Below are 22,015 nucleotides of genomic sequence, written 5' to 3' on the forward strand. Positions count from 1 at the left end.
CTGAGTAAAACATATGCTGGATAAGTTGGCGGTTTATTCCGCTGTGGTGACCCCAGATAAATAAAGGGAGTAAGCAGAAGAACACATTATGAATAAATGAAAAATGTTGCTGAACAATGTTGAACATGTAGTTGGACAACTTCAACACCAACCTAAAAATGATATGCCCAAGTAATAATGGCAATATTTGTTTTATGTTGATTTAACATAGCTTAGTAAGTTACATTTTAACTTTGTTTTTTTAAGTTATACAAATGTTAACTTGATGTTTAGGTCAGTATAACTGATGTAAGTTGAAATGACTTTAAACTGGAATTATGCTAATTTTATTAACTTACATTTCAAGGCAGCTACACTTTTTTTTTTACTCTGAAACAAGGTTATCATAGTTTTGTGTTTTAAATTAGTTTTTATTGTGATACTATTCTGTATACTAGCTGTCTTGTACTTTTCAGTTTAGTTTTAGTTTGTTCTTTAGCAGTTGGGCTGGACGATTAATCGAAAAGTATTTAAAAAAAATCAACATTCAGAACCTATAATCAAACTAATTTTTTCAAGTGAATTTTTAAATTACTTTTCCTACTGTGTTTGGAGTCACTTGACCCAGCTCTGTTAAGGCTGATTTATATTTCTTTGTCAAACGCACGGGTATGGTCCAGCGCAGCCTTCGCGTGGTCGCACACCTCCTCGATAACTGTAATTACACGTTGCACGTTTGCATTACATAGACAACGATTGTAAGCTGCGCCAGAAATGCCTTGAGACAGCATATTTTCCATTAAAATAAAATTATTTTTTACAGAAAAATATTTCTTACATTATATTCAAGAAATGCACTGTTTAAAATATAGTTTAAAGGATATGCATGAGTTAGTATTTTATTTAGAAGAGATGTTGCTTATTTTCTACTTATGAAACATTAAATATAATTATTTTGTTTCAAAAAATGCATTAGTATTTGTTTTAATATTTGTTTTAATTTTTTTTATAATTAAAAAGTTGGTTTTAAGCAATGTGTGTTTTAATTTCATTTGTTCAACGCTGGTGTTCAATAAATAATCTTCCTTCAATTATTTTAAAATCAAGTAATGCACCCTTCATTTAAAATTCTCTCACTTGTAATATGAACATAATTTCTGTACAAAATCTGTCAGAGTACTATGTTCAATATAAAATAAATAAAATAATTGATCATTAATCATAATCAAGTTGAAATGTTCAATTAATCGAGATTTTGATTTTAGGCCAAATCACCCAGCCCTATTTAATAGTTTTGTTAGTTTTAGTTTAGTTTTTATTTTGAGAACACATTTCTATTTAATTTGTATAATTTTAGTTCCAGTCTTAGTTTTAGTAATTATAGTTTAACAGAACACATCCAGTGTCGACTAGAGCAAAGTTTAATGTTTGCACAGCTTAACATTTGTGCACACTCTTTAGTGACAAAATAAAATGATAATTTGAACAAACACTGAAGCTTAAACTATACTAATGCAACAAATAAAAGTAAAAATTATTCAGTTTTAATATTATTATTAATAAAAATCATACTGTATAAATGTTGTTAAACATAACTAGTAATATTTTTGGCAAAGGAGAAAACATGTTTTATGTTTATATGTTTATGTACTTTTACAAAGAGCTGCACTTCATATTTGTGCTAATTATGCTTTTTGCTAATAATAATTTTATTTCAGTTAGTTAAAAACTGTTGCTAATTTCATTAAGTTTAGTTTTTCATTTGATTTCAATTGTATTATATGTTATTCACTACATACATATATGAAGACTACTTTAGCTTTTCCACTAACTAAAACTTAATCCTGACAGCTGAAAGTATTGCAAGACTGTTTATCATTCTGAAAACATTGTGCAAATTGAATTATCTAAATTAAAAAATGTAAACACATCTTTATCATTAAGGAAAATCAAAGCCTTTTACGTTTTAAATGAAAAGTTTTTTTTTTTTTTTACCAATAGTTGTATCCTCAGTTTTCATTTACTAATATAACCTTACTGTGAAGTCACAAAAATTTTGTACAAGAGGTGTTTTACATTTATTGAGCCAATGTTATCTTGTGCTATCTTAGCTCTGTCCTTGACACCGTTCAGCTGCCTCTGAACCACACAGTGTGTGATATGGAGAGAGGTGTGTGTGTATGTAACACTTTTTAAACAGTTATCTAGGGGTAGTGATTCAACAAGCAGCTGTAATCTTATTAAAGCCACTTAATCATAACCATTGCTGGGAAATTCTGTGCACTACATGGGATCTGTCCTACCCAAGCCTTTGAAACCACTGCAAAAAGTTTGTCAATCAAATGACTTGTTAACAAGCAGAGGAGACGGAGTGGCCTTAGTAAAGAAAGACAAGTGTTGAACTCTCATTCATATGAATGCACTCTTTCGTCGTAATGGACCCCATTATGCTGTAAACAACTGGAGCGAACAAATGAGGAACATGAGGCGAGTTCATACAAATGGCTCATTTAAATGTAATAAATGACTAAGAGGGATAAATTGTACAAAGCACAGAGGGACACTGACCATAAAGGACCCATTTTGGAAATTATTTGTTACATGAAAATAAACTGAATGCTTCAACGATACAGAAATAATTTGCATCCATAATCGTTTTTGGGAATTAATGACCAGGGAGAAAAAAAAAACATTGCTTGTGCTTTTGGCCCTGCCATGCTCTTTGAACAATAATGATTGCACAGGTGTAAGAGGGCTAGTTAAAGCACACAAAAGCAGTCATTTGAATGCGGGACAGGGTGGTGCTCTCCTCACATCAATACAGCTGACCTCAGCAAAGCAAATGGCTGATCGTTCAGTCTGATGAATGATCCACAACATAGATTAAGCAGCAATTTTTAATTCTGTCTCCTCTATGCTAAACACAAATAGCCATTTATAGTCTCAGATCAACACAAATTCTGTAAGCATAACAATTTCACACAGAACCTACTGTATGTGTCATTTTCAAATAAATATTCTGCCATTTATGAAGCATCATGTTATGTTTGACTCACGTTTTTTCCCTGTAAAACAAAGAAGAGATGTTCATGTTTCCCCAACAGAGTATCTTTGCTCTTTTCAAATACATTCTGCCTAGCTTCATCTTATGTGCTCCACGGTTTATTTCATACTTGAAATAACCCTGACTGAATTTTCAGGATGTGCTATCCCTTTAAGGTGCGTTTGTTTACAACGTGCAAAGAGCAGTTCATTACTATGTTTCTGCTTCACAGAGGTATCTAATTAACTAATCTACCTGATTTATGTCTGGCCTGTGGAATCTGCGCACATTTTTTTTCTTCTCACGGTGACGCGTACGCGAGCGCGCGCGCGCCACACTCGCAGGTTCCTCAGATGCCCTGCTTCATCCCTTAATAACGAGAATCATAATTAAGAACTGGGTCACCGGAAAAAAATAATGTCGTCCATGAAATTTACCAGAAATTTATGATTTAAAGGTAGCATATCCAAAATGTTAACTCTGAGATGATAACAAACGACTATTTACTCGCGAAATACAAACCAAATTTTCTCCCTCATATTTTTGACGCAATTAATATCTGTTAATTGAGATTTGTTCCTTCTTTACTAAACATCTTTAAATCTTTCTAACAGTAGGCTCATACACGCTGATGCCATAACCATAGGCTTTAAACCTGTTTAGTTTTTCAGACCTTTACATAAATAAACATGCGGTTAAATCTATGAACAAGCCAGACCCGATGCAGACCGAGTCAGCCCGTGTGCGAGCTTGACACGATACCATGTAAGCAATACTACACCTATCATGAATGAATAACCTCTGCCACAGAGCACGATATTTGAACCATATGCCAATAATGAAAGATTTGAAGAATTATATGACAGATTGGACCTACCGTTAGTGATGCTGAGCTGTGCGTATCGCGCGTCGAGAGCGAGCACACAGACATGCGGGTGCGCGAGAGCGAGTGGGTGTGGCCTATGAGCCTGCGTTCACATATACTACGAATGAGGACAACAGTTGAAGAATGACAAACATGCAACAATAGGTTCACATTTTAGTGTAACTGGTTTATTCGACCTTGAAATAAGTCGTTAGTAAATGTGATACACAGGTAAAGTGGCTTAGTTTGGGGTTTAAGGTCATCCGCTCCAAAATGTAAAACATTAGTAGTAAATAACACATGGCACGACTCAACCAAAGGTCAGTTAAAAAAGTCATGGAGGAATAAATTTCAACATCATGGAGTAGCCTATAAAGATAAAGTTATTAGTTTTTTAGTTATAAGCATGGCCAGACAGAATCTGCAGACATTTTTTTTTTGTATTTCTGGAAGGAATTTTGTAAAAAAAAAAAAATGTGCAGATTTAAGCAGAATGATTTTGGGTGCATTGTAACTAAAAATTTAATATATGAAATAAAAATAATAGCTTTTTAACTTTTGTTTAATGTTAACAATGCAAATTCTATTGGATCCACTTATGCGGTAAACAAAGCAAGTCTCTCGTGTAATATATCTACTAAAGACAGAAAACATTACTTTACAAACTGCATTGTAAATAAATCATATGAACACTCAAATTACTCAATGATATAAGTGAATTTATTAATTTAAAAACTGAATAAATATACACTGAATGTACACTGAATAATGTACAGACATTTACATAAGTAAATATATAAACTCTGTGTGGGCCTAGATATTAGTCATAAGTTTAGTTTACTGTCGCTGTAATGTTGTGTTGACAACAATACTACTACAGTCTACTAATAATAATGATGATGTGGTAACACTATGGAAATACAGTAAGGACTATTTGCTTAACATTAGTATAATAAGCTAACATTGTGCAAACATTTGTTACAGTATTTATTAATCTAACATTGCTAAATAACAATAAAATAATTAAAGGGAGCACAGACTTATTCAATCATTTTAACTGATACCTTTTTATTTTAATATTGTATTAGTACATTTTAGCAGCTAACAGAAAATAAGATTAATAAATGCTTAACATTATTTTTCCATAATAAATGATAAATATCCCAATAAATTCAAACTACATTAAAGTGTTTCATTTAAAATAATAATAATAATTATTATTATTATTTTTTAAAACATTTTCTGGCTAATTAAGTAACTTTCATTTTTCTTGCCATCTATAATCACTTTCATTATTTCAATAGTCAGCTCTTCAGTATATTAAGCTCTGTTAGCAAAACTGAGGATCATCTAATAGAATGGAAAGACAAAAAAATGACCATAATGTATGTATCATAATTATGCCCACACAGAATTTGCACACGAAGCAATCCACAGATTTCTGTAGATTTGTTTTAGATGATTTATTTACAATACAGTGTGTAAAGTAATATTTTCTGTCTTTTAGTAGATATAATATATGAGAGACTTGCTTTGTTTACCAAATAAGTGGATCAGTTGGATTTGCATTGTAAACATTATATAAAAGTTAAAAAGCTATTATTTTTTATTTCATATATTAAGCTTTTAGTTATAATACTCTCAAAATCATTCTGCATAAATCCACAGATTTTTATTTTTTTACAAAATTCTGTGCAGAAATAGCAAAAAAAAAAAAAAAAAAATGCAGATTCTGTCTGGCCCTACTCATAACTCAATGTTTGTTGACAGACTAGTTCAACCTAAACAAAGTAACATTTTCCAGTAATACCTGTAATGGTCAAGAATGACAAGGATGGCGGCTCGTTTAGCAGTTTATGTACAGCTGATCCCAGACCAACAGCTGCAAGACAAGACAGCCAAAAACTGCTCCATTAACTGCACTCCATCAGCAGCACTCACTTGCAGACAGTCTGCCAGACTCTGACCACCTCTTCAACAGAGAGCCAGCACAATTGTGTTTACAGTAAGATGATGCAGGATGCTATCATACATAGAGATTGGAACCAATAAAATGGATGAATATTCCTCCAGCACAACTAAAATCTAACAGATCTAACAGAAGCAAAATAACACTTTGGCTAATTTGATTAGAGTTGTGGTTTTAATAAAAGAGATTGCTGTTTTAATAACAAGAGCTGACGGGTGCGTCTAGCTGCTACGAAAAGGGTTTGCACTTGTTAAATCAAATTTAAATTGATGCTATTACAAGATTATAAATAGACACTTCCAGACATATCCTAAGCAACTGTTCAAAGCAGCCTCGCCCTTGCTGCCAGACAGCCTGTGTCCATCTTCTGAATTATTACAGTTATTTCATCCTCTCAATGCAGTCCCATGATAACAGCTTGCTCTTACAAACTGATTAGCACATTACCGCAGAGTTAAAACCTCTTCTGCAGAGTTTTGATTTCTCATGCTTTGCAGATGTCTCTCTATGGTTGAGACTGTTTCTATGCTCTATATAACAGTAGGGGGTCATGGTTTTGCTTACTACAACAATAACTACTCGTGTGTTTTTTTTGGTGGGGGGGATTCAGAGTCTGGGCGTGGACTCAGGTTTCACAGTGGTGCAAGATCCAGCCCTGCAATCAATGCCACCATCAAGCAGACTGGAGTCGCCTGAGCAGCATGCTGACGCTCAGTGTTCATGTGCAGACTGCAGGGGTATTAAAGAGCTCAATCAATAGCGCATCCTGAATTATTAATCAGGACTAAGAAAACACACTGGACCCTTGTAAAAGCCATCTCCACTTCAGCTTCAAAAGTAGTAAAAATTATGCGCTTAAACTCTGATGTCTCAAAGAAGATTTGCATTTCCTGCGCGAGCATTAAGGTGAGATAATCACAAATCAACACTTCACTTAACAGCTCAAATTTCAGGGCTGTCTGTGAAAATCAGCTTCGTGCTAATAGTGTTGAAGTTCTCTAAGATTAGACTGTGCAGAAGCAAAAACCAACTGTGTGATTTCAAAAGAGTTTCTCTCTATAGAATTGCTTGGTTACTGATTACATTTCAACTGGATTACATATTCAAATTATACAAACGTAGTATTTGTGCATACAAAAAAACACAAAATCACATTATTCAATTAAATATATGTCTATTTTTATAGCGCTTTTAACAAAATTATTATTCCAAAGCTGCTTTACAAAATATGCACATTATTACAGCACAATAAACATCTGAAAAAGTTACGGTGGTGGACAATACAGTTTTAAACCGTATAGAATATAATTGACATTTTTTAAAATTGTGTTATTTAATCTATTCTATATATTTTTCAATTGAGTCCTTTTAATAAAGAAAAAGTCTGGTGCACATACGGAGGAAGAGGTGTCTTTCTTATATAGGATTCGTCCAGCCCAATCACCTGTGTGAAGCACATTTAGAATTGTACATGTTTTCTTAGAAACATGAATTGTTCAAAACAAAGTGTCTGCTGCGTAACACCAGATTACACTCTGTATATGTACAATTTTAAGTCATACAAGCATTTTATCTTCAAATACTTTAATTTATTAATTCATTTTTATTCGGCTTGATTCGGCCCCTTTATTAATCAGGGGGCCCCAAAGGAGAATGAACCGCCAACTATTCCAGCAAATGTTTTACACAGCTGATGCTCTTCCAGCTGCAACCTCCACTCAGAAATGTCAACTGACCCAGCCGGGACTTGAACCAGCGACCTTTTTGCTGTAAGGCCACAGTGCTAACCACTGAGCCACCGTGTCGCCCCTACATTACTTTATATTATCGCCAATTGCCACCCGTGGGACATAAGTTTGTGGCCCACGTCTTCATTTAAAATTTAAATGTTAGTGCGGCCCACAAGTTTGATATGTGTGGCACTTTACAGTGTTGTGTGCGGCGCTGAATGAACCTACCAATCACAATGGGTTATGTGGCTCTCTGGGCCGGGACATCGGCTGGGCTTGGTGCAGACTGAGAAACGTTGTTTCTCAATACCAAGTACGCATCCTTGGACGTTCAGACTTGTCAAGTTCAGACTTGGAGGAACGAACTCCGGAGGATGCGAGGACACAAGTCGGGTACTTCTTCAGCATGTAATGGCGGCATACTTTATAATGTCACTTACCTCCCAATGGCTTTATCTGTTTCACTGTACTGACTTAAAACTGACTGTATGACTTACGAGTCAGAAGGCTTTGTTAGCTAACCTGGCTACTTCTGTTGCTAACAACAACAACAAAACAATTAACAGATACTGTAAATAACTGCTTTTAAAATTTAATCTTGATTGTTATCAGCTAAAAATCCTAAGGTATTATGAATTGGGTTGGGTGAAATGACAATGATAAAGCTATGAGTAGACATGCATGAGCTTCAGATGTTTAAAATAGTTATCGTACACTGTAAAAAAAAAAATCGTAAAAAAAAGGTCAAATGACTGGCAGCTATGGCTGCCAAACAAAAACCATAAAATTATGGTAAAATTTCTTTGTTTAAATAAAGTGCAAAAAATAATAAATCCACAGATATTTTCATTAAAATATTTACAGAAAAAACACTGTTATTTTACAGACTTTACCTAGATTATTATGATCAAATCCATTTATGTAGTAACACAATAAGAGTTTTACAGAGAAACACTGTTATTATACAGACTTTTCCTAGATTATTATGATCGAACACCATCAATAAAGTGACTTCAAGAGAAAACAATGTTATTTATTTTTTTTAACAATTTAAACGCCTTTAATAAAATGCCAAGACATGCTCTTGGTCGTAATTTAACAGTTTTTTTTTTTTGATCAAAAAAGTTTGGAAAAAACATCAAACGAGATACAACTGATTACAATTCTCACAACTATAACATTACATTTTATTGAATAGTATTACTTTAAAACATGTAGAGGTTTAAGTTGTATGAAATGATTCAGTTCCAAATCTTATTTGAAATGGAACTGTAACGTGAAGGGGACCCTGACAAAGAAGTGCAGATTCAAATGCAGGTTTATTACACAGATATGGTCAGGTAAGCAACAGTCAACACAGGGGCAAACTGCAAACAGATGTATGCAGGGAATCCAGAGTCATGGTCAATTAACAAGCAAATGATCAGTCCTGGCAGCAAACAGCGTAAAAAATTAAGAAACAAAACAAAAGAAGAGAAACGCATCATAATGTTCACAGTAGAAGTATAACAAGACTTAGCAATTGATGCGTGCGTCTGTGCTGCTTTTAAAGTGCATGTAATCAGTTCATAACAGTCCTCCGACTGTGTGTGTGCAATCAGCGGAATCTGGAACAGGTGTATGTAAGCGCTCTTAATGTGTTACTTTATTTAATGGATTTGATAGTAATAATCTAGGTAAAGTCTGTAAAATAACAGTGTTTCTCTGTAAACATTTTAATGACAATATCTGTAGATTTATATTTTTTTGCACTTTATTTCACCAAAGAATTTTTACCTTAATTTAATGGTTTTTGTTTGGCAGCCGTAGCTGCCAGTCATTTGACCTTTTTTTTTACAATTTTTTTCTTTTTTTACAGAGCAAGTAATTACAATTTATTACTTTAATTTTACGTAATTTTAAATGTACTTAAAAAACAGGAAAAAACACTGTAAATAATACGTCAATTTTATTGTATAAAACAGATAATGCTGTAATTTGTCATTACTTATATAGTACATAAAACAACAGTCAAGCCGTTAATTTACAGATAATGTTTGTAATTTTTACGAACTTTTGAATATAATTTAAAATAACAGAAAAAATACTGTATAAATAATACTGTAATTTCCCTGTATAAAAAACAAAAATGTCGGTAACTTGTCTTTAATAATAAAGTACCTAAAATGAAAGTCAAATGGTTAATTTAGAGAGATTGGTTGTCATTTTACTAAGTTTTGAATATAATGTGAAATGACAAAAAATTACTGTAAAAAATTTAGAGTTTTTTTCTGTAAAATTAAGTTTTTTTTTTTACAGTGTACAGTTGAACTGAACTTATGGTTAGAGGTTGTGTAAGAAATGCATGTCTCCAGTGAACTTAAATACCTGGGAGAAAAATGGATTAGTATGTTGGATTCGTGCATCTATTACAAAAAGTGACAGCAGCTCAATGCTGCAAATGTCCTTCATTTTAAACAAACAAACAAACAATTCAAAAATTTTATGATTCTGACTGCACTTCTTCAAATGACTGCTTTTAAATTTTGCAAGCCTTTTTGTGTTTTTGAATGTAATATTTTTATCCATCAGTTTATCTATTTACATATAAGCAAGTACTCGTGATAACAAAAATACTATTTGATGTATTTGTGCCAATCACTGCTAAATTGAAATATTTTGTAACAAAATGAATTCTTCAGGTAGATCAATTGAATCAGGGCTGAGCACAGCGTCTCCTTGTCTTCTTATTAGTGCAGAAAGGGTTGGAGCTGCGCCTCTGATGACAGACTCATCACTCATTTTTCTCCGCCCTGTCAATTTTCTCTGTTTATTGACTTAATTATGTTCTGAGCATCACACAGAAGCTCATGCAATTAAGTCCCAACTGCATATTTGGAAGCTTTTACAACACAAGCGTGCTAAACATAAGGGCTATTAGAGCAGGGAGCTGTGGTTACAGTCATTAAAGTGTGGCGTGTTGCTAAAATCTAAATGAATTGAACAATGCCCGAGACAGCTGGGGCCATGGTGACCATTCCTGCCTCCTCCCTGCTGCCTCTGGGGAGGTAAAGGGATCTCTAATGACTGCTCACGGACCCATCCATCTGTGTCGCTTTTAAAATCCCTGACTGAAGTTTCTGGAGGTAACCACCGCTCATAGCACCACACAAAAATGTGACAGAGTGTATTGCACTTTAATCATTTCATTTATTAATACAGTATAACTGTATAAATGTGTATTTTGGAGGACAGTTTTTTTGTATAACAACATTGACATGACATACAGTAGTTGTACTCTATTATGGTGGTTTACGAGGAAATGTCCTGATGTCCTTGTACTGTAATTCAAAACGCTTCAGATTTATACTTAACAGTGTCTTTTGACATGTTTAGGGGTAGGGCCATATAATAAGCAATTTGTATTGTATAAAATACATTATGCCTATAGTATCTGTAAACCACCAACAACATGTGTGTGTATGCATGTGCGCATGTGTGTGTGCATGTGTGTGACCTACAGTACATTAATTCGTCTGTTTGGTCGATACATTGCCAGAGGTTTCTTACATGTCTCATCTCTTGCACGTTTCCTCTTGAGAACAGAGGTCATGTGGGAATTCAGAAGCAGCACATGAAGCACAAATCTCTACTGCTTTCTTTTCACAGCTAATGTGATCTGTATTAAAGATAACGCTCTCAAACATTACTCGATGTTGATGCAATGAAAGGTACGGGGAAGATGAATGCTCTGTACATTCTAAAAATACTGGGTTGCTGTAACCTAATTAACCCAATGTTGTTGTTTTTTTTTTTTGAGCAAATGTTGGAGTTATGACAATCCAGAAAAAAAAAAAACATTGTAAAACGTCGATATTTGATTGACTCTATAAAGGTTTGATAATTTTGTTGCAACCCAGGCTCATTATAAAAACGTACCGCTATACACATTTCTGGAGAGAGCAAAGTACATCCCGGAAGGTATGTTTTTTTGCAGTTTTTGTTTTCGCAAATCCAACAAAGGCCACTGTGTACACTTTTTGGGATCTTAAATTGCTTTCGGGAGTGCCATTCGCGCCTGCTCTTCTTATGTAAATCCACCAGAGGCCACTGTTGACTGACTGACAGACCCACCCTCCCCTTTTCCTAAACCCAACCAATAGTTTTTTCAAAAGCACCGATTGACCCTGATATCTATCTATCTAACTATCTATCTATCTATCTACAGTATCTATCCAAATGCACTTACACATCTATGGGACTTCCAATAGACATTCATTCATTCATTTTCTTTTCGGCTTAGTCCAGCTTTTCGGCTTAGTTAAATTACCCCAACTTTATTTTGTGTGATTTATGAGCCATTTTCTTCCATGGAGACCAAAAAATGTCACCACTAGGTCAATATTTACTGGTATCGCTACATTTATGAGGATAATTGGTCCCCACAATGTCATGAATACAGGGTACTCATGCACACTTGTATATGGCATGCTCTACTTCACAAATCTAACAGAAAAAATAGATATGAATTTTCCTCCTACAAATAAAAGTGTAAAGTGGAACGTAACTAAAAGTCAGTCCATTTTGTGCTCTGACATTTCCAGGCAGTCAGCCATGATGACACTGCACTCATGTCCTGATCTGTATTCCACACACAGCTGCAGGAGTGGCAGAGCAGCCGTACTGAGCATGCTCAGTCCTCATCCATCATCTTCATCTCACAGCTAAAACAACGAGAGTGATTTCTGCACAGAGGAGAGCAGCACAGTGACTGCCACCTGTCAGACAACACGCTCAACTGGAGGAGCTGAAAAACATTTTATTCACATTTCTCCACCTCAAATGCAATATAACTAAAATAAACAAATCAGTCTACAGACATGTGGTGATATAAAACATCTCTTACCTGTAACATATCAACATTAAAAACATGTTATCTTTAGGTATATCTTTACAAAATAGTTGGTCAAAATTGTTCGCCTTCCTGTGAATTCTTTTTTCTTTTTTTAAGTATTTCCTAAATGATGCTTAACAGAGCAAAGATATTTTTACAGTATGTCTGATAATAATTTATCTTCTGGAGGAAGTCTTTTTTTTGGGGGGGGGGTAGAATAAAGACAGTTTTTTTTTTTAAATCATTTTAAGCTCAATATTATAAGCCCCTTTAAGCAATATTGTTTTTAATTGTCTACAGAAAATAGCACTGTTATACAATGATTTGCCTAATTACCCTAACATTTACCCTAATTGACCTAGTTAAGGCTTTAAATGTCACTTTAAGTTGAATACTTGTATCTTAAAAATATCTAGTAAAATATTATCTACTGTCATCATGGCAAAGATAAAATAAATCAGTTATTAGACCTGAGTTATTAAAACAATTCTGTTTAGAAATGTGTAGAAAAATATACAGGTGCCAAATAATTCTGACTTCAACTGTATACTTTATATAATGAAGAATAAATTAAAGGTTGTGTGGGTGGTAAAGTCAAGTATTTATGGGAGCAGCAGTCTGCCAACAGTTTAGCATTTTTTCATTATTATTCCTGTCAAGCACCTGACATGTTCTCACTGAATATTCAACATGGATGTTCATTACTCACAGAAGTCAGTTTTATGGCAAAGAATGGTGGTAAACAACAATAGCAGAAATATCCTTTGCTTCCAAAGTCTTTGCTGTCAAAAAAGCATGTGTGGGGAAAAAACAAAAGAGATTCTTATTTTCAAAACTCTGAGCTGGAAAAAAGCAACAGTTTTTCGCCTCCAGGCCAGAATTAGAGGTAATAGCAGTAGACAGAAGCAGTTCATAGTGAGGCTGGCTGACTTCTGGACTAGGTCAAACTCTGATATTGAATGAACGCAGGGATTTGTGCTAGAATTTCACTGAATCATGGATGAATGAGGCAGATTTACAATGTATTAGACGCTATAGTGCTTGCAATGTGTGTCAAATGTGTGAAATCTTTTCTCGATCCTAACGTGAAGCAAGACTTTTTAAAGTTAGCAAAAAAAAAAAAAACACTACAAATTAGGTAGAGTGACTGACTTTAGTATTGGCGGTCTATTAACCAACAGTAAACGATGCAAATGGAGTCATGTGGGTTTCATGTTTGCTATATGTTAGAGTTCATTTAATCTTCCATTATTATTCACATTAAACATTTTTCACACAACTCCAAAACCACGTCAAGTGAGCGTTTAATAAAAATTGTGAATTAAAGAATTATTCGAAATTTGGCATTTTCTATCATTTGTTAGGCATGCGATACGTCAAATGTGCATTAACAGAGAATGATAGAAACTCAGCTTCTGTTACACTTCAGTGTGTTTTTCTGACAATTTTTTTAATTACTAGTCTTCAGGTGTCACGGTGGTGCAATAGGTATAACACGATCACCTCACAGCAAGAAGGTCACTGTTTTGAGTCCTGGCTGGGCCAGTAGGAATGTGTGGAGTTTTCATGTTTTCCCTGTGTTCGTGTGGGTTTCCTCTGTGTGCTCCGGTTTCCCCCACAGTCCAAACACATGCGCTATAGGTGAGTTGGGTAAGCTAAATTGTCTGTAGTGTGTGTGTGTGTGTGTGTGTGTGTGTGTGTGTGTGTGTGTGTGTGTGTGAATGAGAGTGTATGGGTGTTCCCCAGTGATGGGTTGCAGCTAGAAGGGCATCCCCTGTGTAAAACAAATGCTGATTAAGTTGGCGGTTCATCCCGCTGTGGCGACCCTAGATTAATAAAGGGAGTAAGCCGAAAATAAAATAAATAAATGAATTACTAGTCTTCAGAAAGCACAGAAACAGCCGGGTCAAGTATGTGGAAAAAGTGACCTGATTTGTTTTGTCTGTCAGAGATCACAGATTTGTATTGCTTATGCTCTGATTCCCAATGTTATTCCAGAGTGCAGCAGTCAGCTTCTGAAAGTCAATGCTCAGTTTTTATCTTCACAGGGATATAGATTTTTAATATTATGTATTTTAATATTATATGATGTTTAGTTTATAAACCTTTGAAGCCAGACCTGTGAGCTCTGAAGTTTTCAATCGACTGTATATGCTTTTGTTAAACTTATCTGTTGGCATAAATTCAACTTAATTGAAGAATATTTGCAGAATAAAAATGCATTACCCATGATTTACAAAAGATCACACCAATCAAAATTGCACCCACCCACTCCTGTGAAGAACTGCAAATAAAATAATCAACACAGACGCCCTACACAATCAAAAATATTTCAATATTTTGTATATATCTGCATATTTTGCCATAAAGTATTTTCCCAGTCCTGGGAAACCCCCATACACTCTCTCATTTACATGCACCCATACACTCAGGACAATTTAGTTCATCCAATTCACTTATATCAGATGTCTTTGGACTGTGGGGGAAACCAGAGCATCGAGAGGAAACCCACGTGTAAAAATCTAACTATTTTTATATGTTTGTAGTGTTATAGAAGATGCATCTGTGCACTTCATTATTTTGTAAAAATCTATTTGCCCTCATAATCTTTAATCAAATACCATAACCTTCCCTCCCCTCTCAAAATGACTTTTCTTCACTTCTGGTTACATGGATTTGTAAAATGAACCCCTTTTTTAAAAAAATGTTTAGCAGAAAATGGGTTTCTCCATTTTAATAGCAACGCCCATCTTTCTATGATCTGATCAGTTCTCAAAGGATTAAATCATGCACTGCCCTACATTTTGGCTCATTTTAGAAGTTGTTTCAACTGGATGCATGTCATATTAGAGGAAAAAAGGAAAACCTTAAATTCAGTTTCATGCTGACTTAAAACAAACTATTTGTGTGTATTTGTGACCATTGTAACTATTCTAATATTTATAAATCTTCTTAAATGTGCAGTCGGTGATTGTCTTCAGAAACACGTTTTGCTGTGCTGGTTGAAAGTCTCTTCACATTCCAATAGTAATGATTAAAGTAAATGATCTAAATGTGTTTATATGTAGTTTTATATTCTGGTTAAGGCATAAGACAAAAATGTTCATCCAATTAAAAATTGTTGGGCAGACAGTTCCCATAATTTCGATAAGTAGCTCAAACATGCTCACACCCCTCTTCAGCAGACAGATCTGCTGTTTGCGCATGCACGTGGCACAGAAGTGGACAGCATTAAAAACAAATGCTGAATCAAAACGTTTTAAAATCCTGAATAAATATTGGAGTTAGTTTTGCACACTGGAGGAAGGATGACACCATGGCTGAAGTATTTCTGTTAGACAAGTAATGTTCTGTTTTATAACTACAGTATTTTAGTCATCCAATATCTGATGTATATTGTGTTGTATTATGAATGGGTTATACTCACAGAAGTGTTGTTCAGCCATTGAAATCTTCCAGTGATAGATTGATGTGACTATTTTCAGTTTCATAAGGGCCTTTTACAGCATCGATAATGTAAATTTTTATTCAGTTTAACAACAAAACACAAGTAAATAGCACTATTCTGCCTAACCTGCATAATTGAGCTGAAGTTGTATATTTTATATTCGGGTTTGTTCATTTTTGAACAATGACAACATGTGATGCGTTCTCTATATTGTTTACCGCTACTCTGAATACTCGCTCTCAAATAGCATGTGAGTATGGCTTAGTAGTAAGAGTAATTCCTGCACCCTGCCAGCCAACCACTAAGCATACAGTAGTGGCTTTAGGACAAAGCTCATGAGAGAGTGAGACCAACGATCCTTGCATGCTTGAAATATTGCACATTAAGACAAGTTCTGTTCACTACACAGCTGAAAACTGCTAAATATAAAACAGTTTTATATTAGGAATTGTAGTATTATAAAGTTCTGTAAAGTTTACTAACTAGTGAATGACATGAACTAGTGGGTCTTTTGTGTGCGTTTGTGATTTCAGGAGGCGTGGCTTTGGATGGCAGGGGAGGAATTGTGGTTTCAAAGCAATAATGTTAACGCAAAGCATTTTGGCAGATCACCAACTGCACCTCTAAATTCAGTTGTAGTTGTTTTCGTTATTGCAGATGTTAGGTATGTAGTCTTGTTGTCTTTTTGAAAATTGTATTTGTACTTTGTTTGTAATCCTTTCCTGCATTCATTTATTCATTCATTTTCTTGTCGGCTTAGTCCCTTCATTAATCTGGGGTCGCCACAGCAGAATGAACCGCCAACTTATCCAGCAAGTTTTTACGCAGCGGATGCCCTTCCAGCCGCAACCCATCTCTGGGAAACATCCACACATACACACACACACTCATACACAACGAACAGTTTAGCCTACCCAATTCACCTGTACAAGATTAAGCAGAATTTGAACCCACAAAGTTTCCTTGGTGCTGAATGCTGTTTGAACCTTGCCTTTTGAGGTTGCCGAACTGTAGAGATCAGTAGATTGGCACTTTGCTGCATCTATAAAGTCTGCCCTTAAGAGTGAGACTGGCTTTTTGGCTTCAAAGCAGATTTGTCCTTCAGTGATGCTGAAGCATTATATCATTATATTTGTCCTGGCCTTATTCACAGAGCTAATTGCATCTTTCACTTGAATGCACACCGCAGAATAGAATTTGCCCGCCCAGAGCTGTGGGAAATCATTAAAACAATGGGTCTTCTTAACATTAACTTAATAACTGGCCTCCGTTCACAGAACTTATTATATAAGCAGGATTATTTTAGCATTATTTATATTAAACAGCCAGGAATTAATGTCAACCTCTGCATAAATAGATGTGTTTATTTATGTCCTTTCACTCCAGTAAGAGCTGAGTGATATGTCACAATGCATAAACGTGCATTAAAAACTTACACAGCAGTTTATGTGTTTGTTGCCTTATATTGTGCTCTGACAACAAGCTGTGATGAGATGAAATACTCCAATGTCTGGTCGCCAGTCTCGTTTTCAAAATAAGAGTCCCATGTAAATAATAAATATAATACAAACTTAGATAAACTTAAACATAATAGGAATAAGTTATTGTTGTCTCACTAGGAAACTTTTTCAAAAAACACACCCTGGGGCATGCATATTAATGATCAGAGTGTATTTTTATTTTGATTGATGTGTATTTTATCAGGATTTTACAGTTTTCACATGAGAATGAGTAAATGGATGTTAAGACTCATCATGGTGTGTCATTTTTATGTACTTAACTATTATTATTCAGTTTTGCCTAGATATTTACAAACGTATTTTTATAGAAAATGATTGTTCTTTTCTTTTCATAATGAAATAATAATAATATAGTTTTAATAATTTTGTACTATAAATGTATACTTAAATATACAAAAAAATGTCAATTAAATAATATTGTTGTTGCAATTAACATTGATTATATTTTAAATAGATCTTTCTTAACAATTGCACGCCCGTAAATGATACATTAGGCAAATTTTATGGTTCCTAAATGTATATGTGTTTCCACCTTACATACATGTAGATGGATGAAAGACAGCTCTCAAAACCCTGCTTCGTTGACATTTAAAACTCTGTGTGGTGTGTTTGAAGGGTTAAATCACCCCACCAGTGCACAGTCTGATCTATAACAACCATTATAGGCTCTGCTATATTCTGACAGGGTGTCGCATGGACAGTTTCTCTGTTGAATACAAGAGACAGCAGGAAACCATTTGGAAGATATATCATATAAGATATTATTATTAATACTATTATCCTGGTAAAGAATAATAGAGGAGGGCCTGCTGATTAATTCATGCAGCGATAGCGAGTGTGTCAGCAGTCACATATGAGGAACCATATGGCTGGAGGAAGCCTAACGGGGAATTTAGACTGAAGCCATAGCATACAACACCACAGAATGGAGAGATTAAGAAAAACAAGGAAAATAGGCTATAAAGAAAGGGGTAATAATGTGACCATGCAGTGTAAATGCAGTCTTGCATGTGTGTGTGTGTGTGTGGGTGTGTGAGTGTGCGTGTGTGTGTATGTGTGGGCACTGGCATGCCACGCTGCAGAGGAAGTAAATTTAGATTTAATGCTTTAACCTCTTTAGCTTCATATCTGCTGATGGCTGCAGTGTGCAAAATAGCATGCAGTTATCAGCTGTGCTGCTCTGAAATGCCTACACTTTAGATACATGTATAGAATGCAAAATAAATGTTATGCTATTTAAAATAGATAAAATAATACAGTTATAAAACAATAAAGATTTATTTATTTTCTCTTTATGCTGTTTCACACTAGAGCACAGCTATTAGAACCTTATTTGCTCAAAATTTTCGGTCTCATTCACTTTCATTGATTTTTAACTGTAAAAACAGCTCATTAGGCTGCTTGATTTTGCAAACTAGTATTTTCTTATTATATTATTTACAGTCACTGGTTTGTAGAGCAAGTTTACTGACATTTACTGCTTTTATTTCTAATCATTTACCCATACAGTGTGCAAATGAATCATAAGTCCTAAAACAATCACAGAAAAAGAGAATACTTTCTTATTGGGTTGAAAACATGATTCTGATTGGCTGATGAATATTTTACACTCTCAGAAATAAAGGTACGCAAACTGTCACTGGGGTGGTACCTTTTCAAAAGGTACACATTTGTACCTGAAGGGTCCATATTCATTTATTCATTCATTTTCTTTTCGGCCTAGTCCCTTTATTAATCCGGGGTTGCCACAGCGGAATGAACCACCAACTTATCCAGCACGTTTTACGCAGCAACCCATCTCTGGGAAACCCATCCATACACATATTCACTAACCTACACCATGGACAATTTAGCCGATCCACTTTACCTGTACCACATGTCTTTGAACTGTGGGGGAAACCGGAGCACCCGGAGGAAACACACACAGGGGAAACATGCAAACTCCACACAGACATGGCAACTGATATGCCCGTATATGCCAGTCGAGGCTTGAACCAGCGACCTTCTTGCTGTGAGGCGACAGCACTACCTACTGCGTCACCAGGGTCCATAGTGGTACCTCGAAAGTATATATTAGTACCTAAACATTTTAAGAGGAACACTTTGGTACGTTGTAGGTATTAATATGGAGCTTTTAGGTATACATTTGTACCTTTTCAAAAGGTACCACCCCAGTGACAGCCTGCGTGCCTTTATTTCTGAGAGTGTGAGGCATTTTCAGCTAAACAAACCACTAAATAAGTTGGAGCTAGGGTCTCTTTTCCATAATATTTTCTCATCAATACACCAAATGGTTTTTATAAAATTTGAGTGCACATGCAAGCTGAGACATGTAATTTGCATACCTAACCCCATACCCCTCACAGTAACGTCACTAACTCTATTGAGTGCATGTGTCTGAGACTGCATGTCTTAGCTTGCATGTGCATGTCTGCAGTCAGATACTATTGGATATTTAAGAGCTCCTTACAGCCCACAACAGCAAAAGAACCATACACCCACAAAGTAGCTAACCAAGCAATTAATTATGATAAACATTCATTCATTTTCCTTCAGCTTAGTCTCAGATTTATCAGAGGTCACCACAGTGGAATGAACCATCAACTATTTCAGCATATCTTTTACACAACGGATGCCCTTCCAGCTGCAACCCAGTACTAGAAAACACCCATACACTCATTCACATACACACTACGGCCAATTTAGCTTATCCAGTTCACCTATAGCACATGTCTTTGGACTGTTGGAGTAACCAGAGCACCCTGTTGAAACCCACACCAACACAGGGAGAACATGCAAACTCCACAAAGAAATGTCAACTGACCCAGTCGGGACTCAAACCAGTGACCTTCTTGCTGTGACGTGACAGTGCTAACCACTGAGCTACCGTGTCAACCTTAAAGATATATAATATTGTAAATACATATAGAGCGAGCTAAATGATGCCATAAATGCAAATACAGTATTTTGCTTTAATTGTTACTGGTAAACTGCTACCAGAAAGTTACTGTAGATTCTACAGGAAATTGTTAACAGTGTATATATGAGCAATATCACACGAGTAGCAGTGCGATATGGCTGTATATCGGCATTGGTGGGAGGCGTGCGTTAGTGCCCCCACCAGTTTATACAACATTTTGACTGCATAATTGTGTATATATAAACTAAATCAAACATGGAGAGTCTCAAAAACCCTTTTGTATGAGGAACTACTTTCTTCTGAATTCAAATCATAAGCTGACAGTTAAACAGTTGAGCGTGCATCTTTTAAAATTTAGAGCTTTATGCCTAGTTCAGACTGCGTGATTTTAGCCCCGATTTTGGCTCGCCGACAGGTTTTGAGAAATCGCCGACAAATGCCTGAAATCACAGGCAAATCGGTGCTCGTCCACGTGAGTGACAATCACACAGTATGAACGATCAAAGACACGATCTGAGAGAATAGCCGATGAGTCGCCGATGCCTGTGAGATATTTGGCATGCTAAATATCTGGAGCTGTCGGCGATTAAAATCATGCTGTGTGAATTGAGTTTTGACTGAAAATAACATCAGCGATCGCCTACATCCAATGAGAGAGCAGCTTTCACTTGTGTGTGCGTGTGTGTATACCTGCTGCAGGCCAGTGGGAGGCTGGGGGAGAAGGTAAAAGCGCTCTTTTTCGGTTTATTTGGACCCACGAAATGGAGGAAAAACTAGTGGAGGTTTGACAGGACTCAGGAGCAACCGTGTCTGTTTGACGTTTCATGCAGAAAGAAATTAGTTTATTATCAACGTTGAGGAGAAATGGCTAATTCCCTTTAAACAAAGGTGAGCAAACATGTACATGTTCTACCCCATTAAAGGCTTCTTTCTCATTATGTAGTTAATAACAAAAGATATACTACGTGTTTTTGGCTGTGAGACGTAGTTTGGACGAAGTTGTCGGCAATTCTCCCTGTAGTAAATTCATGCAATGTGAATGTCCATGTCGCCGAACCATCTTGCAGTGTAAACAAAGCAGCGACGAAACGCTAGCCCAGATAGTCATGCAGTGTGAAAACATCTGTGACACGACTACTTTGAAAATCATGCAGTCTTAACTCGGCATTAGTTTCTGCTTTTTGCTGGTTGTATGGGCGGAGTAATACACAAAGGGTAAAGAGGCTGTAGGAGTTCTGATATTGCAGAATATCGCACGGCTATCAGCCAATCAGATTTGAGAACCAGACAGAACTGTTGTATAACTAGTTTTATGTATAAAGGCTGGAAAATCTCTTGAAATGAAATATCCTAATGTGTGCAATGTGTGGCTGTGGTCAAATTCAGTCGATGAATAAAACACTTTAAAGAGAAAATGAAGCCCTCAGTCAAGTTTACCTTATTTTGTATATAATGCATCGATTAAAATCATACATGACTTCATGCTTTACTAAGTCATGTCTGTGTGGGTTATGTCAAGACATATTCCCTTATCAAGTCAATCAACTCGATCTCTCAACATGTATGAAGGATATAAACCTGCCATGAGAAACACCGTGCTAATTTAGCTTGAACACGAGCAGAGGTGAGGGGTGTAGCAGTGAAAAGTGAAAGTACCCGCCCCCATTA

At 35.6% G+C, this 22,015-nt stretch overlaps 2 protein-coding genes across 5 annotated transcripts in view; one reads left to right on the forward strand and one right to left on the reverse strand.

Moving 5' to 3' along the window:
- The window catches only part of ppip5k1a (diphosphoinositol pentakisphosphate kinase 1a), a 97,704-nt gene extending 84,134 nt beyond the window's left edge, over nucleotides 1-13,570 (forward strand). Inside the window, exon 31 of the transcript XR_012382698.1 lies at nucleotides 12,170-13,570. The gene's annotated coding sequence lies outside the window, so the exon portion shown is untranslated. The remainder of the gene's footprint in view (nucleotides 1-12,169) is intronic.
- map1aa (microtubule-associated protein 1Aa) overlaps nucleotides 1-22,015 on the reverse strand; it is a 46,300-nt gene that overhangs the window by 15,649 nt on the left and 8,636 nt on the right. For 2 of the 4 annotated variants that reach the window (XM_073907338.1, XM_009303461.5), the window contains exon 1: nucleotides 3,900-3,973. The exons of the other annotated variants lie outside the window; for them this stretch is intronic. The gene's annotated coding sequence lies outside the window, so the exon portion shown is untranslated. Of the gene's footprint in view, nucleotides 1-3,899; nucleotides 3,974-22,015 lie in introns of those variants that run through there. 4 annotated transcript variants of the gene reach the window in all.

The sequence above is a fragment of the Danio rerio genome, chromosome 7 (genome assembly GCF_049306965.1).
Source record: "Danio rerio strain Tuebingen ecotype United States chromosome 7, GRCz12tu, whole genome shotgun sequence".
Classification (NCBI taxonomy): domain Eukaryota; kingdom Metazoa; phylum Chordata; class Actinopteri; order Cypriniformes; family Danionidae; genus Danio; species Danio rerio.